This window comes from Salmo salar, chromosome 11 (assembly GCF_965601325.2).
Source record: "Salmo salar chromosome 11, fSalSal1, whole genome shotgun sequence".
NCBI lineage: Eukaryota > Metazoa > Chordata > Actinopteri > Salmoniformes > Salmonidae > Salmo > Salmo salar.
Genome location: NC_138301.1, coordinates 7,342,752 through 7,355,746, shown reverse-complemented (window position 1 = coordinate 7,355,746; position 12,995 = coordinate 7,342,752).

Sequence of the window (12,995 nt, the reverse complement as noted above, 5' to 3'; positions counted from 1 at the left end):
AACATTTGTGGATGAAGTAGAAGTCCTGGGAGTGCATTCTGACGAAGAACAGCAAAGGTAATCCAATTTTTCTTATAGTAATTCTGAGTTTAGTGAACGCCAAACTTGGTCGGTGTCAAATTGGTGGGTGTCAAAATTTTTCAAGCTAGCATATAATGTCACATAAACCCAAACCACAGCTAAATGCAGCACTAACCTTTGATGATCTTCATCAGATGACAACCCTAGGACATTATGTTATACAATACATGCATGTTTTGTTCAATCAAGTTCATATTTATATCAAAAAACAGCTTTTTACATTAGCATGTGACGTTCAGAACTAGCATACCCCCCGCAAACCTCCGGTGAATTTACTAAATTACTCACGATAAACGTTCACCAAAAACATAACAATTATTTTAAGAATTATAGATACAGAACTCCTCTATACACTCGATATGTCCGATTTTAAAATAGCTTTTCGGTGAAAGCACATTTTGCAATATTCTCAGTAGATAGCCCAGCCATCACGGCTAGCCATTTAGACACCGACCAAGTTTAGCCCTGAGCAAAGTCAGATTTACTATTACAAAAGTTTGATTACCTTTGTTGTCTTCGTCAGAATGCACTCCCAGGACTTCTACTTCAATAACAAATGTTGGTTTGGTCCCAAATAATCCATCGTTATATCCGAATAGCGGCGTTTTGTTCGTGCGATCAAAACACTATCCGAAATGGTAAATCAGGGTCGCGAGCATGGCGCAATTCGTGACAAAAAAAATCTAAATATTCCATTACCGTACTTCGAAGCATGTCAACCGCTGTTTAAAATCCATTTTTATGCCATTTTTCTCGTAAAAAAAGCGATAATATTCCGACCGGGAATCTCCTTTTAGGTAAACAGAGGAAAGAAAACAAAGCTTTCGGTCGACGCGGGCACGAGCCTGAGTCTCACAGTACTGTAACCAGCCACTACCCAAACGCGCTACTTTGTTTCAGCCAGAGCCTGCAAAGCCACAATTCAGCTTTTTGCCGCCTTCTGAGAGCCTATGGCAGCCGTAGGAAGTGTCACGTTATAGCAGAGATCCTTTGTAATGGATAGAGATGGCAAAGAAGTTCAAGAAATGGTCAGACAGGGTACTTCCTGTACAGAATCTTCTCAGGTTTTGACCTGCCATTTGAGTTCTGTTATACTCACAGACACCATTCAAACAGTTTTAGAAACTTTGGAGTGTTTTCTATCCAAAGCCAATAATTATATGCATATTCTAGTTACTGGGCAGGAGTAGTAACCAGATTAAATCGGGTACGTTTTTTATCCAGCCGTGTCAATACTGCCCCCTAGCCCTAACAGGCTAAAGAGCAGGAACCTAGACTTCAAAGAAATTGGAAATACAGACATTGCAATCCTACAAGAAACATGGTATAAAGGAGACTGACCCACTGGTGGCCCTCTATGTTACAGAGAGCTGGTAGTCCCATCCACCAAACTACCAGGTGTGAAACAAGGAAGAGACTCAGGGGGTTAATTTGGTATAGAGCAGACCAAACCCATTATTAACATTTGTCAAAACGGGAACATTTTACATCTGGCAAAAAAATTATGAAACTCTCTCAACATTGAAAAATGTCCTAACGTGTGCTACCTATATCCCCCCAATAGAATCCCCATACTTTAACGATGACAGCTTCTCCATCCTAGAGGGGGATATCAACCATTTCCAGGCTCACTAGTCTGTGGCGATCTAAATGCCAGAATTGGACAAGAACCCGACACCCTCCGCACACAGGGGGACAAACACCTACCTGGAGGTGATATTTATATCAAATATTTATATCAAAAATCAGCTTTTTACATTAGCATGTGACTAGCATGTGACTAGCATTCCCACCGAACACTGCCGGTGAATTTACTAAATTACTCACGATAAACGTTCACAAAAAACATAACAATTATTTTAAGAATTATAGATACAGAACTCCTCTATGCATTCGATATGTCCGGTGAAAGCACATTTTGCAATATCCTCAGTAGATAGCCCGGCATCACAGGGCTAGCTATTTAGACACCCAGCAAGTTTAGCCTTCACCAAACTCCGATTTACTATTAGAAAAGTTTGATTACCTTTGGTGTTCTTTGTCAGAATGCACTCCCAGGACTTCTACTTCAATAACAAATGTTGGTTTGGTCCCAAATAATCCATTGTTATATCCAAACAGCGGCGTTTTGTTCGTGCGTTCAAGACACTATCCGAAAGGGTAAATAAGGGTGGTGAGCATGGCGCATTTCGTGACAAAAAAAAATCTAAATATTCCATTACCGTACTTCGAAGCATGTCAACCGCTGTTTAAAATCAATTTTTATGCCATTTTTCTCGTAAAAAAGCGATACTATTCCGACCGGGAAAGCCTGTATACGTACAAAGAGAGAGAAAATAAATACATCTCGTGCCCTCGTGCACGAGCGTGAGTCTCAGAGTACTCTGACCAGCCACTATCCAAACGCGATAATGTATTTCAGCCAGAGGCTCCCTCGATATCATTCAGCTTTTTCCCGGGTTCTGAGAGCCTATAGGAGCCGTAGGAAATGTCACGTTACGGCAAAGATCCTCAGTCTTCAATAAAAAGAGCCAAGATGAACAACAACTTGTCAGAGAGGGCGCTTCCTGTTTGGAATCTTCTCAGGTTTTTGCCTGCCATATGAGTTCTGTTATACTCACAGACACCATTCAAACAGTTTTAGAAACTTTAGGGTGTTTTCTATCCAAAGCCAATAATTATATGCATATTCTAGTTACTGGGCAGGAGTAGTAACCAGATTAAATCGGGTACGTTTTTTATCCGGCCGTGTCAATACTGCCCCCTAGCCCTAACAGGTTAACGAGAGTCTTGTCTTTAAAATGGTGTAAAATAGTCATATGTTTGAAAAATTGAAGTTATAGCATTTTTAAGGTTTTTGAATATCGCGCCACTCGATTCCACTGGCTGTTGACTAGGTGGGACGATTTCGTCCCACATAACCGAGATATGTTAACTGATTTTTGTCCTCTGACGTCCTTGGGTAGGCAGAGGGAGTCTGGAAGGGCATCATGGAATCTTTGGGTTGTCTGAGAATTTATAGCATGACTTTTAATGCTTCTTGGTTTGGGTCTGAGCAGATTATTTGTTGCGATTGCGAACGTAATAAAATGGTGGTCCGATAGTCCAGGATTATGAGGAAAAACATTAAGATCCACAACATTTATTCCATGGGACAAGACTAGGTCCAGAGTATGACTGTGGCAGTGAGTAGGTCCAGAGACATGTTGAACAAAACCCACTGAGTCGATGATGGCTCCGAAAGCCTTTTGGAGTGGGTCTGTGGACTTTTCCATGTGAATATTAAAGTCACCAAAAATTAGAATATTATCTGCGATGACTACAAAGTCCGATAGGAATTCAGAGAACTCCGTGAGGAACGCTGTATATGGCCCAGGAGGTCTGTAAACAGTAGCTGTCACGTCCTGACCAGTATAAGGGTTATTTGTTATTGTAGTTTGGTCAGGACGTGGCAGAGGGTATTTGTTTTATGTGGTTCGGGGTGGTGTTTTTTTTGTAGAAGGGTATTTGATTTAGATATTCCGGGGGTTTTGGGGCACTGTTCCTTGTTAATGTATTTCTATGTTTAGTCTAGTTAGTTGTCTTTCTATTTTTAGGTTAATGGGGGGTTGGACTCTCAATTGGAGGCAGGTGCTTTCTCGTTGCCTCTGATTGAGAGTCCTATATATGGGTATGTGTTTGGTTTAGTGTTTGTGGGAGATTGTCTCTTGTTTTGCGTGTGTGAGCCTTACAAGACTGTTTGGTTGTTTGTGCGTTTTCCGTGTTTATTATTTTGGTGTTCACTTTATTTTATAAATAAATATCAAGATGAGCATCCACATCCCTGCTGCGTTTTGGTCCTCCTTTCCCCGATGACAACCGTGACAGTAGCTATAAAAAGTCATTGAGTAGGCTGCATAGATTTCATGACTAGAAGCTCAAAAGACGAAAACGTCGTTGTTGTTTTTTTGGGGAAAATTTAAATTTGCTGTCATAAATGTTAGCAACACCTCCGCCTTTGCGGGATGCGCGGGGGATATGGTCACTAGTGTAACCAGGGGGTGAGGCCTCATTTAACACAGTAAATTCATCAGGCTGAATTACATCTAGACGTTCCGCTAGCGGAACACCTGCTCCAATATCCAATGATGGGCGTGGCGCGAAATACAAATTCCTCTAAAATCCGAAAACTTCAATTTTTCGAACATATGACTATTTCACAGCATTTTAAAAACAAGACTCTCGTTAATCTAACCACACTGTCCGATTTCAAAAAGGCTTTACAGCGAAAGCAAAACATATATCAAAAAACAGCTTTTTACATTAGCATGTGACGTTCAGAACTAGCATACCCCCCGCAAACCTCCGGTGAATTTACTAAATTACTCACAATAAACGTTCACAAAAAGCATAACAATTATTTTAAGAATTATAGATACAGAACTCCTCTATGCACTCGATATGTCCGATTTTAAAATAGCTTTTTGGTGAAAGCACATTTTGCAATATTCTAAGTACATAGCCCAGCCATCACGGGCTAGCTATTTAGACACCCGGCAAGTTTAGCCTTCACCAAAATCAGATTTACTATTACAAAAGTTTGATTACCTTTTGTTGTCTTCGTCAGAATGCACTCCCAGGACTGCTACTTCAATAACAAATGTTGGTTTGGTCCAAAATAATCCATCGTTATATCCGAATAGCGGCGTTTTGTTCGTGCGTTCCAGAAACTATCCGAAATGGTAAATCAGGGTCGCGTGCATTTCGTAACAAAAAAATTCTAAATATTCCATTACCGTACTTCGAAGCATGTCAACCGCTGTTTAAAATCAATTTTTATGCAATTTATCTCGTAAAAAAGCGATAATATTCCGACTGGGAATCTCCTTTTCGGTCAACAGAGGAAAAAACACAAAGACGGGGGCGGCCAGTGCACGCGCCTAAGCCCACAGTCCCTTGATCGGCCACTTGAGAAAGGCGATAATGTGTTTCAGCCTGGGGCTGGAATGACGACGTTCAGGTTTTTCCCGGGCTCTGAGAGCCTATGGAAGACGTGGTAAGTGTCACGTTGGAGCAGAGATCCTTTGTAATGGATAGAGATGGCAAAGAAGTTCAAGAAATGGTCAGACCGGGTACTTCCTGTACAGAATCTTCTCACGTTTTGGTCTGCCAAATGAGTTCTGTTATACTCACAGACAACATTCAAACAGTTTTAGAAACTTTGGAGTGTTTTCTATCCAAAGCTAATAATTATATGCATATTCTAGTTTCTGGGCAGGACTAATAATCAAATTAAATCGGGTACGTTTTTTATCCAGCCGTGAAAATACTGCCCCCTAGCCATAACAGGTTAAGCCATGTTTCAGTCAGGCCAATCACATCAAGATTATGATCAGTGATTAGTTCATTGACAATAACTGCCTTTGAAGTGAGGGATCTAACATTAAGTAGTCCTATTTTGAGATGTGAGGTATCACAATCTCTTTCAATAATGGCAGGGATGGAGGAGGTCTTTATACTAGTGAGATTGCTAAAGCGAACACCGCCATCTTTAATTTTGCCCAACCTAGGTCGAGGCACAGACACGGTCTCAATGGGGATAGCTGAGCTGACTATACTGACTGTGCTAGTGGCAGACTCCACTAAGGTCAACAAAACAAAGGAGATGATCGTGGACTTCAGCAAACAGCAGAGGGAGCACCCCCCTATCCACATCGACAGGACAGTAGTGGAGAAGGTGGAAAGTTTGAAGTTCCTCGGCGTACACATCACGGACAAACTGAAATGGTCCACCCACACAGACAGCGCCTCTTCAACCTCAGGAGGCTGAAGAAATTCAGCTTGTCACCAAAAACACTCACAAACTTTTACAGATGCACAATCGAGAGCATCCTTTCGGGCTGTATCACCGCCTGGTACGGCAACTGCTCCGCCCACAACCGTAAGGCTCTCCAGAGGGTAGTGAGGTCTGCACAACGCATCACCGGGGGCAAACTACCTGCCCTCCAGGACACCTACACCACCCGATGTCACAGGAAGGCCAAAAAGATCATCAAGGACAACAACCACCCAAGCCACTGCCTGTTCACCCCGCTATCATCCAGAAGGCGAGGTCAGTACAGGTGCATCAAAGCTGGGGACCGAGAGACTGAAAAACAGCTTCTATCTCAAGGCCATCAGACTTTTAAACAGCCATCACTAACATTGAGTAGCTGCTGCCAACATACTGACTCATCTCTAGCCACTTTAATAATAAAAAATTGGATGTAATAAATGTATCACTAGCCACCTTAAACAATGCCACCTTATATAATGTTTACATACCCTACGTTACTCATCTCATATGTATATACTGTACTCTATACCATCTACTGCATCTTACCTACGCCGTTTGGCCATCGCTCATCCATATATTTTTATGCATATATTCTCATTCATTCCTTTACACTTGTGTGTATAAGATAGTTCCTGTGAAATTGGTAAATTACTTTTTAGATATTAATGCATGGTCGGAACTAGAAACACAATTATTTCGCTACACTCGCATTAACATCTGCTAACCATGTGTATGTGACAAATAACATTTGATTTGATTTGATTTAGCACCAGGGTCAGCGCACTCTCAAATGTAGTTTTTCTTGCCATCATTGTAAGCCTGCCACACACACACTGTACGATACATTTATAAACATAAGAAAGAGTGTGAGTTTGTCACAACCCGGCTTGTGGAAAGTGATAAAGATCTCTTATAGGACCAGGGCATAAATAATAATAATGAATCATTTTGCTCTTTATTTAACCATCTTACATATATAACCTTATTTGTTCATCGAAAATTGTGAATAACTCACCACAAGTTAACGAGAAGGGTGTGCTTGAAAGGATGCACATAACTCTGCAATTGTGGGCTGTATTGGAGAGTCTTAGTCCTAATGGAGACAGAGAAGAGCTCCAACTTCTTAATCATAGCCTCAATTTTGTCCTACATACGGATCGATGGTGGAATTCCCGCAAGAGAGTAGCAGTTAATGTGATTGGATGTTCATTATTTGACTAGGCTACCTGTATTTGACATTGTGTTGTTATTTTGCTGAACACTAGATGGTTGAATTTGATTTTTGGCAGTGAAACGAGGCTACTCAGTTGAGAAAAAAAGAACTCCCCCAAATGTATAGCCCTGTTGGAAAATCGAAATGGAGGGTTTGAAAATGTGTACTGTTTGAACATTTTAAAAGAATAATTTAAAAATGATTCACTTTTTTTTTTTTTACTAAATTACAGGAATTATTTCTTATTTTGGTAATTACCAGTTACTCTGTAGAAAATATGACCATTTTTACTAAGTTTCTAGTGGATAGACCATATGGTTCAAGAGGAAATGGCTTAAATAATGCAAAATAATTGAATCAACAATGACATCACTGGTACTTAACTGCAACTCTTCCAGCTATTGACTTTTTTCCCAACTGCCAACAGTTTGGTCCCAAACCATTTACAACAAATACATATTGACATACTAAACCAAATTGTTGGCACTCATGACTACTCGTTTCTTTTAAACGTTCAGCCAATTTACAAGCAAATACTTCATTAATTTATTGTTACAAATCAGTTTGCAAGGTTGCTAGCCAACTTTCCAGCTAATGTTAGCCCTATTAGCCTGCTAACGTTAGACCTTTTAGCCTGCTAATGTTATGTTAGCACTGCATGAGTAAACCAGTTGCTACCAACACGTAGCTTACAGCTACATTAAAGTAAACAAAAGTTTTGGAAATGCATAACGCCATCTAACCAAATAATGTTACTGGGATATGCTGTTATCTTAGCCAGCAAACCAGCCAGCTAAAGTTAGTTATTTTAGCTTGCTAGCGAGCCTAGCCAACTAACTAGCCTATTTGCCAACCACCACGGTTGACACAGCAAAGTAGTAAGCCAGAGAACAACACCAACTTGTCTAGCACAGGCAGGAACCCACAGAGCACAACAACAACAAAAAGCCAGCAGATATAAAGTAGAGAGAGTGGAGACTTATCGATTGACGGCTGAGTTAGCTACCAAAGAAGAGCCAAGGAGAGGCCTTCAGAGGGAAAGGCCGTTTCACCAACTGAGGGAGAGTCAGCTAATCCAATAACGATATAGTGAGGTAAATCCACATTGAATCAACCGGTTTATCTACATCACTGCTGACACTCACGATGTACCGGTAGGTCGGTAGGAGACAGAAGTTGCAGGCTTCACATTCACGCTCGGCATATCACCTGGTTTCATTCGGAGTCTCATTCTGAATAATGCCCTCCACTGGTTCTACTAAGCCATCGAAGTCCTCTGGGGTGAAATGCGGACGGCATACAGTAGACGTCCGTGTGGTTCCCTTAATCCAATCTGCTTGCTTCAACCATACAAACCGGTCCCACTTCAAAATTAGCTTCTCGTTTCTGGGCCACAAATGAGTCAGAACCTCGTCCTTGTGGGTATTACTGAACTATGTGGGTATTACTGCACTAGCTATGGGATGACGGAAAACTACTACAACACTCACTTGCTCACTTGAGGACCACAACCAAACACACAGGAGAAGAGGAGATGCAGTTTTTCGCATGATCGGATTCAAGTCCGGGCTCTGGCTGGGCCACTCAAGGACATTCAGAGACTTGTCCCGAAGCCACTCCTGCGTTGTCTTGGCTGTGTGCTTAGGGTTGTTGTCCTGTTGGAAGGTCAATCTTCATGCCAGTCTGAGGTCCAGAGCACTCTGGAGCAGGTTTTCATCAAGGATCTCTGTGTACTTTGCTCCGTTTATCTTTCCCTCGATCCTGACTAGTCTTCCAGTCCCTGCCGCTGAAAAACATCCTAACAGCATGATGCTGCCATCACCATGCTTCACTGTAGGGGGTGGCACCAGGTTTCCTCCAGATGTGATGCTTAGCATTCAGGTCAAAGAGCTCAATCTTGGTTTCATCAGACCATAGAATCTTGTTTATCATGGTCTGAGAGTCCTTTAGGTGCCTTTTGGCAAACTCCAAGCGAGCTGTCATGTGCCTTTTACTGAGGAGTGGCTTCCATCTGGCCACTCTACCATAAAGGCCTGATTGGTGGAGTGCTGCAGAGATGGTTGTCCTTCTGGAAGGTTCTCCCATCTCCACAGAGGAACTCTGGAGCTCTGTCAGAGTGACCATCGGGTTCTTGGTCACCTGCTTGACCAAGATCTGTGCCTTGACACAATCCTGTCCTGGAGCTCTACAGACAATTCCTTCGACCTCATGGCTTGGTTTTTGCTCTGCCATGCACTGTCAACTGTGGGACCTTATATAGACAGGTCTTTCCAAATCATGTCCAATCAATTGAATTTACCACAGGTGGACACCAATCAAGTTGTAGAAACATCTCAAGGATGATCAATGGAAACAGGATGAACCTGAGCTCAATTTCCAGTCTCATAGCAAAGGGTCTGAATACTTATATTAATAATGTATTTCTGTTTTTTATTTTTAATACATTGGCAGAAATGTCAAAATAACTGTTGTCGCTTTGTCATTATTGGGTATTGTGTGTAGATTGATGAGGAAAAAAAGTAATTAGTAGCTAACATATTAGCTCACCAATGCCAACAGTTGGTCTAGAATGTAATTACATGCTAGCATGGCTAGTAACTAATGTTAGCCAGCTAGAGCTAGCTAGGTACTGTACCACCGGTTCTCCATATCATGCTGACAATAGTGCATTGTGGGTAGTTACGAAGATATCCAAAAATAAATATTTCAAAACCCAAAAACGTAACAAATTTTGGGAGTTGTAGGTAACCACACCGTGACTAAAACTAAGTCTTTCACCATACTACTTTGTTACTTTGGTGAGATAAGTTGTAACATGCTAATGTACTACCAAGTATTGCAAATAGATTTTGGGATAAACCCTAAAACATTGTATTAAGGTATTAAAAGTAATTGAGAATAGCAATAAACAATAGTTATTTTTGGAAATGAAGTGGCAAAGATAGTGAAAGTTCAGTGAAGTCAAAGATTTGCGAACCGGTGGGAAATTGAAAGAGGGGGATTTGCACACCAAAGTATTGGTGGTAAAGAAAGTTCATAATTGTAATTTTACATACAGTTTTGGGAATAACCTTTCTACAGTATCTGGATTGTAAACATGTACAGACTGAGAACCATTAAATCAATGATGCATAACTATTCAATGTACAACAGTAGTCTTCTGCAACAAGCAATACGCAGTAAATATGTTTACCTCCATTCATTACTGAATGGTTTCATTAACTCTTTTAGATGTTTCAAGGAAGTTGTAACAATTTATTTAACATTTTATTTTTTACAGGGAGTAATATTAAGTGAGACCAAGGTGTCACGCCTGGTCTGTTTCACCTGTCTTTGTGATTGTCTCCACCCACCTCCAGGTGTCTCCTGTTTTCCCCATTAGTCCCCAGTGTATTTATCCCTGTGTTTCCGGTCCCTCTGTGCCAGATCATCTTGTTTTGCCAAGTCAACCAGCGTTTCTCCTAGCTCCTATTTTTCCCAGTCTCTGTTTTTTCCTAGCTCTCCTGGTTTTGACCCTTGCCTGTCCTGATGCCATATCCGCCAGCCTGACCACTCCGCCTGTTCTGACCTCGAGCCTGTCTATCCCCTTGTACTGTTCGGACTCGGACCTGTTCACTGAACCCCTGGCTGTCCTGACCTCGAGCCTGCTTACTGTTTGACCTGGTTTATGAACTCTCGCCTGTCCTCGACCCGCCTTTTGCCTACCCCTTTCCTGTGTCTGCATTTGGGTCTCACCTTGTGCCCTTATACAAGGTATCATTTCCAAATGAGCCCTGTAATTTCAAAGACATACACATAAAATACAATGACAAAATGCAAAAAAGGAATACAAAACGCAAACGTATAAAACAAACACATTCTTCGGTAAAGACTGTCGGTCTTTACTGAGATTACTCCTCAAGTAAGGTGCAAAAATCTGATTTACCTAACTTTGTACAGACCAAAGGAATTTCTCTAGCTACCCATCACCAAGACCAGGTATGGTAAAACTCATTCATCTAAAGGTTATTAATGATGTTTGGTACAGCAGGAGTTTTTGTAAAATAGATTTATAAATGAAAAGAGAACAATAAAAAGAACAATAAAAATTGACCTATGGGACATCAAAGACGGTCAGCCTACTTTCTGATAGCGAATGCAGGGATGTGTACTGAATCTATACCTGAAATAAAACAAAGTGCTCTATGGTAAACTGCATCTAATGGCTTTAATGAAGTGTCAGCTGCATTCATATACTGTAGATGATGTTGCCATAGCCTAGGACTGGTAAGAACATAACTTTTAATGATCTGCTTTCTACTAGTAAGTGAGAGGCCTGACCCATTTATTTAGAAGAATACCCTTTTTATACTCAGCTTCTTGACAAATTCATCAATATGCTTTTTAATGAAAATTTTACTGCAGTGGGCTAAATCAGGGTCACACAGAGTGATTCTTGGTAGTCTTAAACAAATCTGCTTTGGAACAAAGGTATACACCTCACACACATGGTTATGGGCTTAAAAAGGCACCTGTACCATGTCAGATATGGAGATTAAATGTATTCAATTTTAAGTTTGCATCCCAATATTACACTTTATAAACAAAACAGAAGACTGAAATAACAAAACTGTTTGACAAAGAATCACAAGATTTTCCAGCTGCTTCCATCGTTTGAGTCGGTATTATGTAACGGAGACGCTGTGAGTCGAGAAGCAGGTGAAATGTTTAATAAACCAACAACCCTGAAACGAGACAACATAACAGTGGCGATAATGCATGAACACAGGAACAATACTGACTGAGGAAGGAACCCAAGGGAGTGACAGATAAAGGGGAGGGAATCAGGAAGGTAATGGAGTTCAGTTGAGTATCATAATGATCTGTAGGTGTGCGTAATGATGGATCCCAGAACCGGTGGTTAGTATCCCTCGACGTCGAACGCCGGAGGGGAGGAGCGGGAGTAGATGTGACACTCTCCATGGCCTTCATGGTTTCATACGTTTTCTTTTCGATGATAGATCAACCTTCTTCTGCTAAGCCCAAGTTTTGTTTTGAGGACAGAAGGGACCATCTTTGTATATGTTCACGATGATGGAAAAAAACTGTTGCACTTGTTTAATCAAATCAAGCACCTTAAGCAAATCTTGCCACTTGAAGCTAAAGACAGGCACAAAATAGTTGACCTCTGTGCAAGCTTTTTAAAATACATACGAACTAACAGATTTGGTGGCATTTGTGCAGTTGAATTCAGAACAATCTAAAATTGTCACTTTTGGAGTCTAGACTATACGCTACTGAAGGGATTCTTATGGCTTCAAATCATCTCACCCACAGACTTCCTCTTCCGATGTGTACCCAGACAGGGATGTTCCATTCAGGGCCTGTTCGATCTGACGTTTGCTTAAGATAAGACTTGCTCTTCCTCTCGTGAAACGCAGGAGAAAAACTCCCGGTTATCGGCTGAAAAGGGGTGTTGAGGCAGCTGTGTGTAAAGATTTTCACTGTTTAATCATCCAGTTCGAAAATGTAACCCATATGGCCTTCACTCATATCAATCCCACCTTTAAAACAATCAGGTGCATCACAAAAAATGGCATCAATGGTTTTGTCATTGTGGCCCAGACATGAAGGACACATTACACCTAGAATGTTTTCTATAGTTTGTGGTTTCTCTCTGAAGTTTCTTGTCGCTCGTAGTGTTCACAGGAGTCTAAGTCTAAGTCTAACACTTACTTATAATCAGCAGACCTACCCAGAAATTACTTTTTCATTCTACAAGGGGTCACAAGCTCACTACACAGCAGTTCCTTAAGTTCACTACAAAAATTACCCAACTGTTTCAAATGTTCAAACACATTTCCTTAAGTTTAGCAAGGTCACTACACGACACATCAATCACCAGCC